Source organism: Neovison vison, chromosome 10 (assembly GCF_020171115.1).
Source record: "Neovison vison isolate M4711 chromosome 10, ASM_NN_V1, whole genome shotgun sequence".
Taxonomy (NCBI): domain Eukaryota; kingdom Metazoa; phylum Chordata; class Mammalia; order Carnivora; family Mustelidae; genus Neogale; species Neogale vison.
Window position 1 is genome coordinate 37,213,068 of NC_058100.1, and position 21,981 is coordinate 37,235,048.

The 21,981-nt window shown below is 39.9% G+C and overlaps 1 protein-coding gene across 1 annotated transcript in view; it reads right to left on the reverse strand.

The window, feature by feature from the left end:
* Nucleotides 1–21,981, reverse strand: part of GREM2 (gremlin 2, DAN family BMP antagonist) — a 77,877-nt gene that overhangs the window by 19,304 nt on the left and 36,592 nt on the right. The window lies entirely within an intron of this gene.

Consider the following 21,981-nt stretch of genomic DNA (forward strand, 5'->3'; position numbering starts at 1 on the left):
AGTCCCACTTTTCCTGGAAGTTACGTTTTAGTGAGGGTGCACAGTTAATAAACTAGTAAATGTTACAAAACCAGGATATTTTCAGATAGCAGGAGGTGCTATGGAGAACAAAAGTCCAGGATGATGGGAGAAAAAAGATTTGGCTGAACTGTCATGCGTTGAGTGGTTAGTTAGGGAAGGTTCGTTAGAAGGTTAGTTAGAAGGGAAGTTTGTTCTGAGGACATACAACCTGACACCTGTACCAAGGAGTGACACCCTTCTTTCTGGAAAGAGGCAAGAGCTAGCCCAGGAACGACCAGGGGTGAGGACAACTTGTCACGTTCCTGCAAGAGAAAGGCCAGGGTGGCTAGTGATTAGTGATCGGGGGGACAATATTAAGACATCGCAAAGAGGCAGGTGGGGACCAGATCGTATATGGTCTCGTGGGCTTAAATGAATGTTCAGGCTTTACTGTATGTTCAATGAGAAGCCAGCACAGGTTTTAAAGTAGCAAAGTGGTATGACCTAATTTCACGTCTTAAAAATCTTAGCGCTCTTACTGCTCTGTGAAGAAAGGAGAGTATGTTGGTGAGAAACCAAGTTGAAGACCATAGAGGAGGCTATTGGGATAATCTAGATAAGAAACAACAATGGTGGTTGGGGCACCTGGGTGGCTCAGTGGGTTAAAGCCTCTGCCTTTGGCTCAGGTCATGGTCTCAGGGTCCTGGGATCGAGCCCTGCGTCGGGCTCTCTGCTTAGCAGGGAGCCTACTTCTCCCCCTCTCTCTCTGCCTGCCTCTCTGCCTACTTGTGATCTCTCTCTTTCAAATAAATAAATAAAATTTTTTTTAAAAAAAGACATGTTTCAAGGATGAAAAACAATGTAACATACATTTGGTTAGATCTGAGCGCGAAGCAAAGTTTTTGAAATAAGAAAGACCAAGGGGGGACGCCTGGGTGGCTCAGTTGGTTGGGCCGCTGCCTTCAGCTCAGGTCGTGATCCCAGGTTCCTGGGATCGAGTCCCGCATTGGGCTCCTTGCTCGGGGGGGAGCCTGCTTCTCTCCCTGCCACTGCCTGCCTCTCTGCCTGCTCGTGTGTACTCTCTCTCTCTGTCTCTGGCAAATAAATAAAATTAAAAAAAAAAAAAAAAGACAAAGGGAAGAGAAGTTTTAGGACAGAAATCAAGGATTTGGTTTTGGCCATGTGAAGTGAGATGCCTATTAGATACCTAAGTGCAAAGGATCCACTAAATTGTTAATATGAGTCTAAAGGTGACCGTGAGAGGTGACAGTGGCCGAAAGATGGTGTTTAAAGTCAGGGACACAGAAAAGTGCATTTAGGCAGGCGCCAGAGAACAGCTCTGGGGCCCTCCTGCCTCACAACGTTCTGCAGAGAAGGAGGAACCAGCGAAGAAGATAGATCTGGAGCAGCCAGAGCTGAATAAAGGAACTGAGGAGGAAACATCGCACAAGCCAAGAGAGGACATTTCAAGAAGGCGTGGTTAAGTCTTTGGAATGCTGCTGAGATCAAGTAGGTGGAATTTCAGGAAAAAATCTGCTCCATGGATTTGGTCCTATGGAGGCCACCGTCAACCTAATGAGAGTAATTTCAGTGGAGATGCTTTAAGAGGAAGCCACATTCAGCAGGGATGGGGTGAGAATGAGAAGTAAGGAAAGAAGACAGTGACTAGAGGAATTTTGCTGTGCAGGAGACCATAGGAAGGAGATGGTGGTTGGAATGGGTGAGGGGGCAGATGGGGAGGTTCCAGAAATGTTAGGGATTATTTCAGGGTCTGTGATGTGCAGGGGTGTCACGAAACTTGTTCTTCATGGAAACGACGAATGACTCCAACAAATCTGATAAATCCTCAATATACATCATACTCTTGTAAGTCCAATCAATTGGGTTTCAACTTTTTCTCCACTCACAGTTTTATTCATTAAATGCTTTTTATTAAAGGGACCTATCAGTCCAGTGTCTTTTGCCTCACTTTCCCTCTCCATAATTTTAAATATTAATTTCTTTTACTCCTACCCCTTTGATGAGGTCAAAAGGCAAGAGAATAAGATAATATCTCAGAAGTACTTTAAGTCTCTTGGAGGTACTCTATATCAGTAAGGCTTTTATTATTTTTCCTCATTTACTCATTTCCTTTCTCTCTCTGGGAGGGCACTTTCGAGATTATACGAGGTTGGGATTTATGAGTTAAACAACACAAATACTTCACGACACAAGTACTAGCACTTAAAGAAAAAGGGATAGGGGTCATTGCATAATATTGTAAATTTTGGGACTAACAATTTTGTTTTGTGGGTTTTCTTCCTGAGGCTGTGTTCCAGAGAGGGCAATAAAGGGTAAAACTCATTAGTGCATCATTATCTTTTGTCTGAAGGAAACAATGTGTGGTTTCTGGGCAGCCCACTTGGTGTTTGCATTGGTCCTGGATGTATTTCAAACCAACTATATTGTTTGAACAATTCCCCCCTTAAACATGAAAAAGACCACCACTAAACCACAGAGTTGATGCTAAATTACTAGGTGATGACTCTTCTGGCTCCTAAAGGTTTCTAGATCTCAGTCACTGAAATCATGGATCTTTCTTCTAATGAGAAAGATCTAAGCTTTCATGGTAGACCCCCCATGCAGTCTTCCCACTCCTGCCCCCACTGCGTTCCATGGACTTCTGAGAAGTTTGGTTTAGAATCAAGGTCATTGAGTTCTCTCCAACCCTGGCTCTTAATAGCAATTCTTTGGAAACTGTGAAGTATTTCCAGGTTAAATCTGCAAATTCACTTTTATCAGCAATTGTATAATCAATCAATATGTTTGATAATGAAAATCCAATCTGTTTTCTCTTTATTAAAATGAGGCATTAAGTGGAGAGTGATGATTTTATTTTATTCTGTTGTTTGCTAACTTCACTTATCTTCCTTGGGGATCTCATTAGACTTTATTTTTTATTTCTGCATTTTTAAATGGAGATATCAGAAGAGCATTTATGAAGGACCTGAAAAAATACCTTTGGGGTCATCTGGGAAGAAATATTTTTCATAGGAATTTCCATTAAATATAGCATCATATACTGTGTCTCCAAAAGACTGCTGACTTGTTTGATTTATTGATTATCAATTGATTTGTTTTGCTTATTATTTGTCTCTTGTAATCTCATGTCTAGATTTAAACAATAATAATAAAAACAATTGCCTTGCTCCTGGCTTAGATTGCTTTCCAATTATGCCAAGGTTTCAAGGTTTTAATGTCAGAGAGCTAGAAAACCAGAGGAACAGAAGAGTCATTGTATAGTGACTGAGCCTCAAATCCGTGCTTGAATTGTGGGTTTTATTTTTGTTCTTATAATGATTAGTGTTTGGTAGAATCCAGTGACGCATACACGGGAAGGTGATGGCTAAGCAGTGACTGGCGTTGTCCTCGAACCAGACTGCCTGGGTTGCAACCCCGTTTCCAGCACTTTCCACTGGCAAAAATGGCAGCAAGTTTTGAACTCTCCTTGTACCGTGGTTTCCTCATCGATAACCAGATAAAAAAACTGAAACGCCCATCATTATTAACAGCCAGGATTCAAATTTATGCCTGACAAAAAAGTTCCTTGCTTTTCCCATATATATCCCATTAATTCAAAAATTAAAACCCCCTTACTTTTTAAATAATTTAATAATGTGCCCTTCTCATTATCAGTTAAATATCCAAAGAAAACAATAAAGTGATATTTAAAAATGGAAACAATTTATCATGCCATTTTGAATTTCTTAGTAAATTTTGTACAAGGAGACCCATAATTTTTATTTTCTCTAGGTGTTCACACACAGAGGCCCAGAATTTAGGGACTGTCTGCTCCAGGCCTCTCCAGGACATCCTGGGTTTCTGAGGGGATAAAGCACATTTATCATCTCCTGGTGCCTGTTCTTGTGCCCTTGGTTAACACTGGATAAAGCTATTCTTCAAGATAAGTTCTTTGATTTCTCTTCAATTATGAATTTGTTGAAAAAGTTTTTAAAAATTGGAAATAGCACATTATAGCTAAGAAAATCCATTGTGTTCGAAGATAAGAGTCCTGTGACATAGGCCCACTATGGAAACCCTTACCTTTCAAAAACCCAAATCCTATCTAGTATCACTCAAAGACATTTTAGAGATGCCAAGCTAGGGAAGGTGGTACCTTATGAGGCAGCAGATTTTGTTATTTCTGTTCACTGTCATCAATATTATTTCTGTTCACGTTCACAGTCTTTTCTTTCAAATATTTTTTAAAGATTTTATTTATGTGAGAGAGAGAAAAAGAGGGACAGGAAAGACACGGATCACAGAGGGAGAGAGGGAGAAGCAGCCTCCCCGCTGAGCAGAGAACCCAATGCTGTGCTCGATCTCAGGGCACTGGATTGTGACGCTTAGTGGATTGAGTCACCCAGGTGCCCCAACTTTCACAGTCTTAAGAACAAAATATCATCACTTCTGCAAACCATGCCTGTTAAATTCCTTTCACGTAAGCCAAAGACTTGGTCTTCAGGTATCTAAAGATGGCAGTTTTTCCCAATTAATTCAAGTTTTAAATGACCTGTTTGTGCTTTTCAAAGGAAGCACAAAGCAGCCTTCCTGGAAGGCGAAGGAGTAGTGAGATTCTGGTGCAGAAGTGAAAACAGTTTTGAAAAGTTACGTATGCAATGCTGCCACCAGTTACAGGGGCAGGACTAATTAACTCATGGTTAAAAAAAAAAAACAAAACAAAACAATAATTTCCTTGCTAAATGTACTTGCTTTTTCTCGAAAGGACGGACAACAATTCTGAACAGAAAATATGTCCTTGTTCGTCTATATGATGTGGAGAGGAAGGTGTTCTTGCCTTTTCTCACCTTTTAACCCTTAATTCTTCCCATGTCTGAAGGTCGAAGTGGACTATCGAAGCCTAAGAGTTTCTGGATTTGCTGCTAGAGGAATTCATACGAAAAGCTAACCCCATTTGAAAATTACGTTTTGATCAAAGAAGTGTATCTCGTTCAGAAACATCCACCTCCCAAAAAGAAATATCGTCGGAGTGGCAGTACGTTTCACTCTGTTCCTACCCCCACATTTGTGCTTTAGGACCAAAGAGACTTTAGAGGAAACAAACAAAACAAACTACACGGATGGCTTGGTGTGACTGGACACTAATTGGAAAACAAAACCTCTCAAAGTACATATTGTCTTTACACAAGGACAGCATGTTTTAATTTCTTGATTAATTTATTTCTTGAAAGAATGTCACTTATCCTAAAGACCAGTCAGTGTTCTTGTGGGTTTTCAGAGTGCATTAAACTGCTGTTGTTGATGGTGTTTTGCTTTTTCAAGTTTTCTGAGTTTGGGGGGGAAGAAAGCGGACAGCCCGCTTCAAAGGGGAACAGTCTTGGTGGAAACTGAATTTTAGAAATTTACTCATTTTAAATGTATTAGGCTAACAGCTTGTAATTACAGGAAAGACTATTGCAATGTATTCTTTGAACAAGGAGATATTTTTTGGAAGTTGAAGGATCACCCCTTAAGTCTTCCAAATGTACATTTCACATATTAGTTTACCTGAAAAGCAGAGGTTAAGGATGTGTATAACGTCATCTGCTCACACACTCACTGCTCTTAGGTTGGCCATATCATTGTAATGGGTATTTTTTTCCCTCCTTGCCCATAACAATAGGTTTCTGCTAGTGTTGCTGTTTGGACTGATTGTTCTCTCGTGACTCGCTTCTAGCTTCTTCACTTTTTTCTTTTCCTCTCTTTTCTCAGGTATCATCTCTATTTTTTCACTCGCTTCTTTTTCCTGGTAACATGGTTTTTATGACCGCCATTTCCAAAAATAAAACTGCTTTATTCTCATCGGTAAACCAGCCGATCATACTAAATGTCTGTATTTATTTTTAGGCTCTAGTTCAAGACGAGCTGAATATTAGCATATGTGGTATTCACATAAAACTTATTGAAAAAAAAAATCCGAAGCCATATACATATTGATAGAGATGAAGTGTTCTTTCTTTTTTTACCTTTTCGTTTCTCTTGGTCTCTTAAAGTTAATCCTTAGTGTTTGTCTAGTATGTTTTGGGAACAGAAGGACACCCTTCTTGTTCTCAATAATAGAATCAATACATGGAAATAAACTTAAGGCAAAATGAAAAAGATTTAAAAACGCTATGAAAAGGTCATCAGCGGGTACTCAGAAGGTAGTCTAGGGGCTCAGAAGTTGCCTTCTTATAAAAGCCAGCTCAAACCCACCTACTTCAGAAAACATTTTTTGGTGTATATCACAAGTTCATGGTTCTCCCTCTCTCCTTTTTTGGGGGAGGGTAGAAGAGCAACTTATCACTATTTCTGCATTTTCCCTTATGCTCCATTTTTCTCATTTGTTCTTAAAGTCTTTGACTGCAGGCCTCATGTCTTAAAATTGGAATGGGCCCTAGTGGTCTTGTTGTGCATTCTTCAAACACAGGAACCCAAGCTCTTGACTCTGTTTTCACAACAGTGACTGGGATGAGATTCTGAATGGAATGTAGACTCTGCTTCCAGAGAGACTGCTTCAAGGGACAGTTACGAAACACATGTTTCATAGAGTGGTTTTTTTCCATCTAGAGTATAAATCATTGACAGCAGGAATTTTTTTCACATATATTTATCATTTTAAAGATTTGGGGTTTTTTTTGGTATAACATTTTGTATTAGTGGGCAAAAAAACGTTTTTGGGTTTTTTTGGCCAATTTGAACCAACAATCTGGCTTAGCATCCTGTCTTTCATATTCTTTAGAAAGCAGAAAAAGTAGACTAAAATACCAAAATAAACTCCTAATATAACTATAGTTTGGGTAAACTTTTATTTATTTTTTTGATGATCCCATTAAATTCTATCCTTGAGTCCCTTACTCTCTTCTGGTTTGTCTCCTCTGAGTTACAAAGGCTTCCTAGTTTCCTGATTTTGTCTTGTGAGTGATGCTGGCAGCTTATAAACATCATTAGTACGCTCTTGCTTATGGTTTTTTATTTTTATAAATTTAAAATACGAAGCAGGGAAAGACAGTAAGGATCCCAAAGGAAGTACAAATGGCAGGATATTAATGACATCCATTAGGATATTATCTATTCACAGTGGAGAGCTTTCTCCAGTTCTCTCAGACTGTGCTTAAGATGGTCAGCTCCTTCTACCCTTCATATACACATATATTCCAATTTGTTATTAGAATAATATAGTATTATATTATCTAATATAATATTAGAAAATATATAAATATAAATTTATATGTGTGTGTGTGTCTGTGTGTGTGTGTGTGTGTGTGTATAAAAACATCTTTGCCAAGAAAAGCCATGAATATACTCTGGGCAGGGTCCTACCTTGATCACAATGAATTTGGCTTCGGACATATTCAAGTCCTCAGTCGAATGCTTTACCTTGATAAAGCAGCGTTGGAAACAGCGGTAATTCAGTGGGAGGGTAGAGCTTTGATGGTAAACACAATCTTAACCACCTTTCCGTCAACATCCAGTGGCGACATGGAGCAGGAATGACTAATAATGAAAATTTACAGTTGCTTTATGAAATGATTCCAGAGAAATTTTTAGAGGTCCTTTGACCTCTAAAGGCACTGTTGTCAGGAGGTCTAACCCAAAGGCACCTCTGCCCTATCAGTTCCCTTGTGTGGGAGTGTTTGTCCTGCCCCTGAGAAAACACTGACTTACACATTTATAACTTCAGTAATTTAGGTTACATTTCCTCTGGTGTTTGGTAAGACCAAAGCCTGTTTGGTCAGGTACAGTACACTGTAACTTCATTCTCCTATTTTACTCTATTGTTTGAAGTCCCTTTCCAGGAAAGAACACTCCATCTACGTGGAAACTATCAATATATATGTCCTTGAACTTTTCAAAAGGACAAGAGGCCACAGGGAAAAACACCAAATGAGTCAAATCAAAGATTTTTCTTCACAAGCCCTACAGATTTTTTTTTTTTAAGATTCAACAATGACTTTAAAAAGAAGCAGTACTGTTTGTTTATTTTTGAATAAGTTACCTGATTCAACAATTATAAAACAGAATACAATTGAAGAATGGAAAACATTCTATTCATCCCTGTGCTTAGCCTAATAGTCTTGTAATAGCATCAGTTTCTGATCATTATTCTAGAGCAGGGTTTCTCTTTCTTGTCACTACTGACATTTTATACTGGATCATTCTATGCTGGCGGAGGCTGTCCTCTATACTGTAAGATATCCAGCAGCACCCCTGGCTTCTACCCACTGCATATCAGCAGCAGCTCTTCTCTGCCTCTCGGACATGACACCAAAAATGTCCCCCCAGTAGGCCCAAATGTTCTTTGGGGAGATTTCTAACAATACATCTAGGAAAAAAAAAAATCCCCATAACAGTAAATCTCCATAAAGAGAGTCCTTATTATTTGGGGAAGCCACAGCAAAATTCATTAAATTCATTTTAAGAACTTATTTAACTAATAAGTTATTGATAATCCTTTAGGTTTTGTGTGTGCGTGCATGCGTGTGTGTGTGTGTGTGTGTGTGTGTGTGTGTGATATTTGCAGTTCAGTGCAGGGTGGCTATGAAAAAAATCTCACACGTGTTTTTTTTTTCAATATATGTACTTTCACCTTTAATATAAATTCTTAGAAGTAAATTGCCAGGTTAAAGATTATATGTGTTTGTAATTTTGATTGGTATTTTTAAATAGCCCCTTTTAGAGGCCGTATCAATTTCTATTCTTGGTAACACGATATTTTTGCCAACATAGTGTGTTATTAACATTTAGATTGTTGCCAGTCTCATAGTTAAAAATGGTGTTTCGCTGTTTTTTTAGTTGTCATTCCCACACTGAGAGAGTTTAAGTAGCTTTTCATTTATTTAAGATCTATTTACATATCCCTTTTCTGGAGTATCTGTTCATATCCTTTCCTCGTTTTCACTGATTTTTATATCACACGGATATTTAGAAAGTGACTATGCTGGTATTTTGAACAAGCGTGGAATTATAGGTTGCAAAATAAGTAGTGCTGGGACACCTGGAAAGTCCTCTGTGCGATACAGAGTCGAGCTAACGGCTCACATTACACCAGTACAGATTCCCAAGGAGCAGAGATTTAACTAAAAGGTTACAGTATCAGAAGAAGCCATAGAAGTATGTGTTAATAATATAGGTATAGAGAAGGTGTTCCCAAATACCACAAAATAGAAAAAAAAAAAAAGCATGCTAGGTGAATTGTTTCCTTGTTGATGACCTTTCTTCTGTGCCCTTTTCTCCTACCATAATTTTCTGAACCCTTTCATATCAGTAGATCAGCGGGGCCTCGGCCCCTTCGACACAAGCGGCAGGTGACCTCCTGATACCGTGTGGAAGCCGCACGGCCAGCGGCTCCGAGTCGCGCAGAGCCCGTGGGCTTTTGGACCAGGCGCACCTGGCTTTCACCTTGTGTCTCAGCTACGGGGACTCCGTACAACCTTGGGCAGTTCACACAGACGCTCTGAGTCACAGTTTTCTTTGCTTTCTCATAATCTCAGCTGAAGCGAACGTGGTGAAGGCACATGAAGCCCCGAGAGGGCGCAGGTGCCCAATGATGGGGGCTCACTCCCCTCCTCTCCCCCCACCCCGTAACATCCAGTTCTGCACAAGCTTCCCCCTGTCTCCCACGTCCCCCCATCTGCACACTTAGTGGGCAGGAAATGTCATGATTTCTTAGCATAAGACTGCTTAGCTGTACTCTGGGGCAGAGTCTCTGTTTTGGGACGACCTTACAGGTAGGACTGGGTTTCCTTGCCTTCTCTCTCAAGCCCCTCCTGGGAAGACATGGGCAGCGAGACCCAAGTGTGTTTCTTAAGGCTCTCCTGGCTCTCAGCCTGGGGCTGAGCGGGACCTTTTGAGAGTGAAGGGCCAGGATACGACCCTGTCTCTGAAGCCTGTAATTTTCCTGTATTCATTTTCTCTTGTTCTCCTAGCAAATTACCACACATCGAGTGGCTTAAATCAACACAGATTTAGGACCCTACACTTTGGTAGAAGTCTGACACGGGCCTCGGTGGACTGAAATAAAGGTGTGTACAGGGCTGTGTTCCTTTCTGGAGGCTCTAGGAGGATTCTTGCCCTTTCCGGGTTCCAGAGGCTGCCCATATCCATCGACGCAGGGTCTCCTTTCTCCATCTTAAATGGCAGCAAGGGTGCATCTCTTTGACCATTGTTGGTGCTCACGTCTCCTGCCTCTGACCACAACCAGGGAAGGTTCTCCTTTAATGACCCCTGTGTTTCCATTAGGTCCACCCAGATTATCCAGCATAACCTCCCCGTCTCGGGATCATGAACGCAATTGCCACTGCAAAGTCCCTTTTTCCATGGAAGGTAACCTACTCGCAGGTTCCGGAGATTAGGATGTAGACATCCTTAGGAGGACATCGCTTGGTCTGCTACGACTTTATAACATGATTCCAGGATCCGGGTAGTGGGCAAATCATCCCTGAGGCAATTAAGAGTCTGATTTTATAACTGTGTCATCATGATCAATACACTGGCTGAGGGGTACTGGGGGGTCCTTTTATCAGAATTAAAGCCCTTTGCACAACCAGTGAGTTTCACATGCTGGTTTCTGTAGAAATCAAAGCAATGCAATCTCCTCTTTGCCTTCATCACTAATCCAGCATTTCAACAGTGTTCTCCCTGGCTCGCTTGGCCATCCAGACAAGCAGTCCACAAGGGCCCTGGGTGCAGCTGCTCTGGCTAGCATCGGTGCCATGGCCTGGATCAGGTTACTTTGGCCTTCTTCTCAAACTTGGCTTTCTCCCAAGGAGTGCTTTGATTTAAATATTCTATTACTGATCTACCAGGCACTCCCCTACCCCCGGCCGTCTTTGAGGCAACTCCAAATCTCCATGCTTATGTGAACGTGTCCTTAAGAGCATCTACTGGACAGTCGCATGCTGTTCTTCCCTGGCTTTAAAAAAAAAAAAAAAATCTGGGCTGTGATGCAGGTCTCCGAATATTAACACACAGCAGAAAAAGTGAATGTTGCCAGGTTGAAAACTGCACGTCTAAACTGCTTTTCTGGGCATAGGGAGGGATGGCCCAAGTGCACTGGCTGGAGAGAAACTTGAGCCCTGAGGATAGGGTCAGTTATCTTGTTACCTTTTAACCCTGTTAGCCGCTGTTCCACTAGCTAAGCAGTCCTCGGGAAGAGCGATCGTCAAAGCCCCAGGCTAGTGAGATGGTGAGGCAGTTTGAGAATTCCGGGGAGGGAAACAAGAAAGGGCACTGGTGAACAGGAAACGGGAATGAAGTCTACTTGGGGAGAGGGAACCTCTTCAACGTCACTCATGTGTATCCACGGCCTGTTGATTAATTTCGTTCTAATTCTGTTGTCATTTTCTTCTACTTGTCTCAGGAGCCCAGATAGGAAATGACATTAACTTCTACACAGGAAAGGGAAATTTAATCTTGGCAGGTTTAATAAGATGCACGTTTTTTTTTTTTTATCTTCATGTACCATTCATTATTTGTTACTTGAAACCACTTATAGTTCTGAGAGTCTTTTTTTAAAAAAGATTTTTAATAAATTTATTTATTTGACAGAGAGAGAAAGAGAGATCACAAGCAGGCAGAGAGGCAGACAGATGGGGAGGGGGAAGCAGGCTCCCCGCTGAGCAGAGAGCCCGATGCGGGGCTCGATCCGGGCTCCATCCCAGGACCCTGAGACCATGACCTGAGCTGAAGGCAGAGGCTTAACCCACTGAGCCACCTAGGCACCCCTGAGAGTCTTTTTATAAGAGGCCTACCTAAAGGTAATCACAGCAGGTTTATACCATTAAAGAAGATTAGAATTCATTTTATTGTCTTTGCTTTGGGGCCAACTTCTTAGGGTGTACTCAGATTTTGCAGAAAATACTTGTTTAGGTCAACCCACTAGAACTAGAGAGAAACGAAAAAGATCTTATAATGCCATTTCTGCTGTTGACAGTAGGAAGTGTTTTGGGTATGTGTGTTGGTAGGTTTGCACGAGCCGTTTAGAAGGGAGGAGAAAAGAGAGGAAGCCGTCTCTAAACTGTCATTTATTTAGTGCTTACCGTAAACCGGAATAAATGTTTATAATCTGCCATCCTTACCACAGGGACTCAGATGTGACACTGTTTTCCCAACCTCACAGACACAAACTAAGGCTTTAATAACTTGCCCAGGATGACAAACGTCAAATCCCAAAGTGTCTGAACTCTAAGTCTCTGCTTATTCTACCATGCAATATGTAAAATTACTGAAATCACCCACGTTCTGCGTTCTTAGCAGGGGAATATGAAATTATAGAAAGAAAAATGCGTTAATGTGGAAATGTTCCAAAGTAATTTTCAGACAGATACAGACAACTTAGTTATATAAAAATGCACTTATTATATCTAATTTTTGATGCTGTGTGCCAAGAACTGAACATATATCTCCTTTAGTCCTTACAGGGACCTTTAGAAATACAGTAAGGTCACTCCTTACCCCTCTGTCATATTTGAGGAAACAGAGGCTCCTAGAAGTATGACTGTATTTAAATATTTATTTGAATATCAAATTTTGCTCAGAGGGATACAATTGCGTTTAAAAAAATTTTTTAATCTTATTTTTTGTTTATTGGACACAGAGAGATACATCACAAGTAGGCAGAGAGGGGGGGGGAAGCAGGCTCCCTGCTGAGCAGAGAGCCCAATGCAGGGCTCGATCCCAGGATCCTGAGATCATGACCTGAGCCGAAGGCAGAGGCTCAACCCACTGAGCCTCCCAGGTGCCCCACAATTGCCTTTTAAATGAGATTTCCTATGGGATTTTGAAATTTCTGAGATTAGACTTACCATGTGACTCTAGAGAGGTAGGTACTCAATAATATTTGTTACGTTATCCATTCTTTTTTTTTTTTTTTTTCTTTAAGATCTTATTTACTCACCAGAGGAGATACAGCAAGAGAGGGAACACAAGCAGGGGGAGTAGGAGAGGGAGAAGCAAGGAGCCCGATGTGGGGCTCGATCCCACGACCCTGGGCTCCTGACCTGAGCCGAAGGCAGACACTTAAGAACTGAGCCACCCAGGCGTCCCGTCATTAGCACATTCTAAGCCCCAAACTGTCATGGTTTCCACTGGCCACTCACTCTTCCTTTATTCAAACTGTCTCCAATCCCTAAAATTTCAGAAACATCACTAGCCACAAGGAGAAAGTTGAACTTGGACTGAAAGGGGAGTATTTTAGGAATGGTAAGAACAGCCTTCTTTGAATAAGCCTGTGAGCCACAAAATAACTACAAAATAACAATCAAGCTAATTAATTAATTAATTAACTACCATCAAGCCTAGTCTTAGTATGCTCCGTGAATTTCCTTAGAGAAGTCTGACTTGAAAACACGTCTCCCGGGCTCCCTCTGTGCACGTCCAAATGTTCTGTCTCCTCAGTTCCAACACTATCCAGGGCCTTGCCAGGGAAATGATAAACAGCCTGCCTGCTGGGGTTTTATGACTTTCTAGCCTTAGAACAGCCCTTTATATCCAAGAAGAGCTTTACATTTAGCGTTGAGTTTTGCCAAAGCCACATCAAGGAGAATCATTTAACTTGAATTGTTTTCCATCTCTGACTCCTACATCCCAGGGAAAGGGCTCTTGGGGCTTTCCTAAAGGGAGCATTTGATGAACCCCTGTATCAGCAGCCAAAGTTGCCCGAGGGTGTTTGAATTCAGTTTCCTTTATTATCTGACCACTTATGATGGCATGAAACTTTTGGCCTTAATTCCATAGGTATGGCAGGATATTGGGGAATTTTTCTTTTCCCCTGCTGGACTTTCTGATGAGGGGAAAGGAGTCAAATGGATGGGTTCTTACAAAGTTGTGTCCCAGACAGAGATGACATAGTAATTTATATTGTGCCTTTTTGATTGATTCCTGTGAACCATTTGATAGACTTCTCTATTTAAAAATTGCCCGTGACTATGGTTTTTCTTACAAAGTTTAAGCTAGTGATTGCGTATTTACACCCAAGAATTTAGGAAATGACAAACAAGGCGTGGACAATCAGAACAAGAATGAACATGGAAAAATTGACAGCTCATCTAGCAAAACAGCAGATCTTCCCTTATTGCTGATCTCATGACCCAGGGCTAAACTATTTCATCTTGAAATGACTTCCCAGCCGACGAACCCATATGGGCTTCAACCCTACAGCAAGCTAGTGTAAATATCTACCTGACATATCGATTATGATTAGTAATGAATATATCAGATGAATAGAAAACAAAACAAAAAATCAGATTTTTAAAATTTAAATTCTTAAAATTTTTAAAATTTGCTCACAAATCTTATTCACTAAATTCCAGGATTATCAAAAAGTCCTACACATATATTTAATGACTTAGAAAAGTGGTAGTTGAGTAAACTAGTTGCATAAATTTCCCTAATCTCCTAGACGGTAGACAGTTTGAGATCTACCTCCCAAGGGATGTCAGTGTACTATTAATTTCCCTTGAGTTGGGCTTTCCTAGGTTCATTTGCACAGCCTGTAAGACACTGACAACACCGTTGCTGCTTAGATAAAAACAATGTATTTAATAAGCAAAAGAGCCCTGACATTTCCTACCCAAGGACATTCACATGGTAATCTTAGGACACAGGTTATCCCTACATGCTAGTTAATGTTTCAATTCCAAGATTCTGGTTTTAGATACTAGCTGACCACTTGACAACCTTGCTGGCCCCCAGATTTCTCAAGAAAAGGGAGTAGCTCAATGTTTCCTAAAACACCAATCTCAGAATGCTAGTTCTATGGAATAAGGGAATTCTGTGACCAAATAAATTACGGTGACGAGGGTTAACATGGCTATAGAGCCTCCTTTTCTGAAAGACTTAAATGTGACTAATGTGATATGTGAGTCTCTAAAAGAGAATTATAGCGGCGGGATTTCCTGAGTTGTCAGACAATGGAAACCGGAGAAGTAGTTCACTGGACTGGACTAGTGTTACAAGCCAGGGACATACTTGGGGACGTAAAGACAAGATGATCTCTAAAAGTTCTTCCTGCTCTAAATTCTCTGATAATCTTGGGTTCACACGAAAAACCAAGCTATTCTCCAGATACGTCTTACACACCTAGCTCTCCGCATTCCTTTCTAAAATATATGACTCCTTTACGATGGGAAGGATCGAAAGGATCACATGTGGCTTCCAGGAAAAGAAGGTATTTTGAAATTGTAGTGCATAAAAAAACATGCAGTTCAAGGGGGACTTTACACAGAGTTTGAAATAATGTTATCACTAACGGTTCTGACATGGAACAATCCCCAATGAACTCACTCTTTTAAAAAATGGAAAGATCAGTGGACACCAGGCAATGCAAAGGTACGTGCCATGGGGAGCAGCTGGTACCAAAAAGCCCAGAGGTTTTTCTGCAGTGGACAAGTATAAAGAACTCCAAGTTGAACACTGTTCTTTCTGTCCTATTTTTCCCTGAATATGAATTACAAAAACTGGGCCTCACACTTTGAAAGAATCATTCATTTTGTCTAGCAACCCAATGCTTGTGAACAATAGTACAAAGTGAACCAATAAACGGAATGGAAAAACACAATTCTTTCTAGAGCTAACTTCTGTTTTCAAGAAATTTCAGAGCAAAAATAAGCAATCCTACAACCTTTGAAATGCAGACAGGTATCGAGAAGCCTGTGCTACTAAGGGCTTTATTTTATTCTATTGAATTTTCAATCAGATTTGCTGACAAATAATTGGGATGACTGAATTTATTACCAAGAAGCTCATGGGATTAGGAAACTCCCTTAACCAGAAAGACGACTCATTTAGAAGACCCCGTTTAGATTTCTGCAGGAGGAAGAAATATTCCCAGCTAATCTTTCTGGCACAAAATGATATTTTTCTTGCATGTTCTCTCAGTCTCCATTTATAGAAATTGTGTTTCTTTACCCTACCCTTCTGGTGTGCCTCAAACAAATTGACGATATAATTAAAAATTTGATGTTTCTGGGAGATAGCGTCACAGGGGAAGGCAACCTCGTTAAAGCCAGACAGAAGTGGTGAGATTAAACCTGTCAGATCTGCGCGCCAGCCCCGAGGAATGTGTCCGAGTCAATAGTCACTGGACTTTTGATCAGATTTGTATGTAACAGTATTTCATAATTTTCCACAGAGCTCTTTCTTCTTTCTTTGGAGAAGAAAAACCTCCCAAACAAAAGGAAGAAAGTAACAGGATAGTGTGGTTGGTTTGTAGCTATGTGACAAGGGCGGTCAGTTCTCTGCTCATTTGGCACCTTCCTCCTCCCTGATGTGGACCCCAGAGTCTGCAAAGTGCTCTCACTGTTCCTTAAATCTAATAGTCACACGGATTTCATCAATCCCAGCAACTGGGAATAATAAGCATTGATATATGCTTTGGTTCTAGTCCTGGATCTTCACTCACTAGCCTCTAATTAGCTATATGATCGATTAGATCTTAATCTTCTTAGCCCCTACTTCCTGTTATAGAAAGTGAGGGTTTTGAACTAAATGGTCTTTATTATCCCTTCCATTCCAAAGATCTAAGCCTTGAACTTAATGGCAGTTCTCCAAAGTTAACCAAAGTTATACAGTTTATTTTTGTGCTTACAACAAATTTTAATTAAAAGTCTAATAAATTTAGAAAGTGTAATTTAAAGCAACCTGTCAGACACAAGGTAGTAAAAATGGTAAGTGACATGTCCTAAGGGGCAATCTACGTCAGGTAGTGTACTAACCATATCATAAAAGTTATATGAATTGATCCTTGCCAGAACATCATCATTACCATTTTACAGATAAGGACTAATTCTTTGAGAGGTTAGGTGTATATCTAAATATGGATAGCTAGCAGCTACCCAAGGTGGAATTCAAGCCTGTTTCTTTATCCTCCAGAGTCATGCTTAGAACCAATGTAATTTGTTGCCCCTGGCATTCTGCCTTGAAGTGTACCCTGGTTCCCTCGTGCTTTTCAAGTTGTTGAACTTCTCTGAACTTCATCTGTATTGGTCCCTTCATTCTTTCAACAAGCAGCAATCAAGTGTTTATGTACCATGGGTCCTATGATTGATATTACAATACAGAGGTGACTATGACATTAAGCCTACCTAGGAAGAACTCGCAGTTTAATTATAGAGTTGGGCAAGAGAAGTGACACGTAGAATATAATGTCATAGGCACCATGAGGTATAGGAGACACGGGTGCATGGCACATGGAGAAAGGAGATCTGGGAGTAGAGCTTGGGGAAATCATCAGTTCCTCGGAGAATAAGGAGTGGAAGGCACTTCAAGGACCAGTAGAAAGGTGCTCATGGAAAGGCATTCCAGCAAAGAGAAAACGGGTGAGTTCAGAAGATTGTGAGGGCATCACATTTCCGGAGAACCGCGAGGTCTCCATCAGTGGGGTACTGTGTGTGTGGTAAGTGGGGTACAGTGTGTATGGTAAGTGCCGGGAGCTGAGTCTGAAAAACTATGACTGAGAAGACCTTGGTGTCTCCTGCTGAAAGTATGGAACTCTATCCTGAAGAAATCAGGGAGTCCCGTTAGAATTTCAAACATGATATATTAAGGTAATAGGGAAGTCCCTTTGGGAGCAGTGAAAAGTCACGAGTAAAGTGGAGGGTGCTGGTGGTCCTGTGTAGGGGCACAAAGAATCTCCTGCAGGATATGCAGCTCCCTCCCTAAAACCAAATGACTCAACCATTGGAATATAGAGAAGAAGCTGAATTTGAGTGATGTTTGGAGGCAGGGGAGCAGGATAGAAGGGATTTTGGTGAAGGAACAGATATTGGAGGTAGAAGTGTGCTATGTCTCCAAAGTTTCTGGTTGGGCTAACAAAATGGACGGTAGCTAGCTCTGTTTTGGGGGAAATGAGTCAATAGAAGAAGAAACACTTGAAGAGACAAAAATTCAGCCTATAGCATGACATTCTTGAGTTGCCCGCGAAGTTTCATTCAGGTAGATAAATGTTCCTATCACAAGTCAAAAAAAACATGGTCCTACCCTTGGGTAATATATATTTGAGATAAGGCCAGATTTGTAAACAAATCACATTGTCATGTATGTACGGGGCATAGGTATTAAACATAATTACAATATAATAAAACGTAAATATAATAATAATAAAACTATAAAAGTATTATTTAAATTACTACAAGCAGGAATCAAGTAATGTATACTTTATATTAATGCAAACATTACCCTAGTGACAATAGGAATATTAACATCTAGAACTAATCCTTTTTATAGAGATGATAAATTATAACGAGATTGTGTAATTTATCCAGCATTATGTTGTTGGTGAAAGTAAGGGTAAGAGCTGATACTCAGATCAGGTTTGAGTTCATTTATCTGTTTATCTGTTTGTTTGTATGTTTCTTAGCCACAGTACTTGAGTTCACAAAGAGGGAACATTATAAAAAGGAGAGAGCATAAAAAGAACAAAGGGCCAAGAACGACAATTCTAAAGAACAGATGTGGGAAAGATACACTGGTCCTGGAGATTTTGGGTGAAAAGATAGAGAGCAAAGCTCAACCAAGACTTTGATGTAAACTAAGAGACAGACCGTATCAGGGAGCAGGGAGTGATCTACCACGTTAGCTGTGGCCACGAGGAGTAAAGATAAGGACTCCAGAGAGTCCTCTGAGCTGGGAATAAGTAGGATGTGAGTGACCTTTGTCAGAACAATTTTATGAGGGCAGGTGTCACAGAGACCAAACTGCACAAGGCTGGAGACTGACAAGGAGATGAGAAATTGGCATCGCAGTACAGACTCGTCTCTCTTATTTTTAGGTAAAACTGTTATATAACATCATGTAAGTTTCAGGTGTACATTTCTATAATCCAATATTTGCATGCACGGCAAAGTGATCACCGTGAAAATCTAGTGACATCCATCACCATAAAACTGACCCCTTCATCCAGTGTCTGTCTTCCTCCATCTGACTTACCTCACCCAGCGTAATGCCTTCAAAGTACATCCATGTTGCAAATGACAAGATTTCATACTTTTTGATAGCTGAGTGGTAGTCCATTGTATGTGTACTAGAAATAATACTGCAATAAACGTAGGAATGCATATATCTTTTTGAATTAGCATTTTTGTATTCTTTGGATATATACCCAGAAGTGAAATAGGTAGATCACATGACAGTTTTATTTTTAATTTTTTGAGGAATTTTCACACTGTTTTCCATAGTGCGTTAACTAATGTACGTTCTCACCAACAGTGTGCAGGTTTTCCTTCTCTCCACACCCTCTTCAACACTTGTTATTTCTTGTCTTTTGATAATAGCAATTCCAATGGGTGTGAGGTGGTATTTTATTGTAGGTTTGATTTCATTTCCATAATTGGTGGTGTTGAGCATCTTTTCATGAGCCTGTTGGGCATCTGTATGTCTTTGGAAAAATACCTATCTAGATCTTTTGTCCATTTTTAATTGCTTTTTTGTTGCTGTAGTGTGAATTGTTCATAAATTTTGGATATTAATCCTTTGTCACATATATGATTCACAAAACACTTTTTCCATTCAATAGGTCTCCCTTTTGTTTTAGTGATGGTTTTCTTCCACTATGCAGAAACTTTTTAGGTTGATGTCATCCTCGTTTATTTTTGCTTTCGTTACCCTTGTCTTTGGAGTCAGATCTATAAAAGTATGGTCAGGACCAAAGTCAAGGAGCTTACTACCTATGTTTTCTTCTAGAGTTTTATGGTTTCAGGCTTAACATTCAAGTCTTTAATCCTCTTTAATTTTTGTGTACAGTGTAAGACACGGGTCTAGTTTCCTTCCTTTGCACATGCCTGTCCACTTGCACCACTACCTTTTATTGAGAAACTGTCCTTTGTATGTTCTCGGTTCCTTTGTCATAAAATAATTGTCCATATATATGTGGGTTTAACTCTGGGCTGTCATTTTTATTCCATCAATACATATCTATTTTTATGCCAATGTCATACTCTTTTGATTACTATAGCCTTGCAGTATAGTTTGTAATCGAGAAGCATGGTACTTCCAGCTCTGTTATTCTTTCTCAAGATTGCTTTGGTGATTCAGGATCTTTTGTGGCTCCATACAAATTTTAGAATTATTTGCTTTAGTTCTATGAGAAATATCATTCCAAAATGATAGGGATTTCATTAAATCTGTACACTTCTTTGGCTAGCATGGATATTTTAATAATATGAATTCTTCCAATCCCTGAGCGTGGAATATCTTTCCATTTACTTGTGTCTTCTCCAGTTGCCTTCATCAGTGTCATAGTTTTCGGTGTACAGATCTTTCCCTCCTTGATTAAATTTATTCCTAGGTATTTTATTCTTTGGATGTACTTTTAAATGAGACTGTTTCCTTAATTTCTCTTTCTGATAACTCATTCATGTATAGAAATGCCAGAGATTTCTGTATGTTAATTTTGCATGTGGCTACTTTGCTGAATTCATTAATTAGTTTTTTGGTGAAGTCTTTTGGGTTTTCTATATACTGTATCAAGTCATCTGCAAATAGTGATGGTTTCACATTTTCCTTTCTGATGGGGATGTACTTTATTTCTTTTTCTTGCTTAAATGCTTTGGCTAGGATTTCCAACACTATGTTGAATAAAAGTGGTGAAAGTGGACATGTTTATCTTGTTCCTGATCATAGAAAACGTTTACCTTTTTACCATTGAGTATGATGTTACTCATGGGTGTGTTACATATGGTTTTTATTATTTATTATCCATTGTTTTTGGATGGAATGTTTTGTATACATCCTATTAAGTCCATCGGGGATAATATGTCATTTAGTGCTGATGTTTCTTTATTAATTTTCTGGTGGAGTGATTCATCCGTCGATATAAATAAGGTATTAAAGTCCCTTACTATTATTGCATTGCTGGCACTTTCTCCCATTATGTCCAGTAATGTTTGGTGCTCCTGTGTTGGGTGCATATATGGCTGTAAATGTTGTAACTTCTTGTTGGGCCAGCTCCTTTATCATTATATAATACCCTTCTTTGACTTTTATTAGTCTACTATATTCTTAAATTTTTTTTATTAGTCTTTAAGGTCTATTTTGTTTGAGTCTATCTTCCCTAACTTCATTTCTCATTTCCGTTTGCATGGGATTGTCTTACCCACCCTTTCACTTTCAGTCTGTGTCCTTACTTCTGAAGTGAGTCTCCTACAGGCAGTATATAGATGGGTCTTGCTTTTTTTGTTTTTGTTTTGTTTTGTTTTGAATCCATTCAGCCACAGGTTATGCGTTCATCACAGCAAGCTTACTGCAGCGGTGGCAGTGAGACCTGTAAGGTTTCCTAGCTGGGCTCATGAGTAAAGAGTGGATGTAACAAGACTTTTCAATATCAGAAACCAGTAAGGAATAATATATTTTAGATCGTTTGCCAAAATAGCAAACAATATACTTCCTATAATTTTATATATAGGGCCCTAAAGTAAATTGCTTGAAGACACTGGACCTTAAAGTTTACAGATGGAGAATTTCTGATGTATCTATATACGTAGATCCAGGAAGCCCAAGCACCAAAAGAACTGAGGGCTGACTTACAATGACAACTAGGGATTGAGTAGGAGATCTTTTTAAAAGGGCGATTCAGCAGATTATGACTTAGACCTTTAAGGAACTAAGGTGATTGTCAGTAGAAGGAATCACATGTGAAACTCCTCAAATGAAAATGTATTTTTTTTTAAGATTTTATTTATTTATTAGACAGACAGAGATCACAAGTAGGCAGAGAGGCAGGCAGAGAGAGAGGGAGAAGCAGGCTCCCCACTGAGCAGAGAGCTCAATGCAGGACTCGATCCCAGGACCCTGGGATCATGACCTGAGCTGAAGGCAGAGGCTTTAACCCACTGAGCCACTCAGGTGCCCCAAAGAAAATGTATGGACTTTAAAACAAAAACAGAAGAGAAGGAAAAAACCAGATCTCAATTAGAGTGGTTAGAAGAAGGGCAGCTCCAGACAGGTAATTTTTATTTACCCATTTAT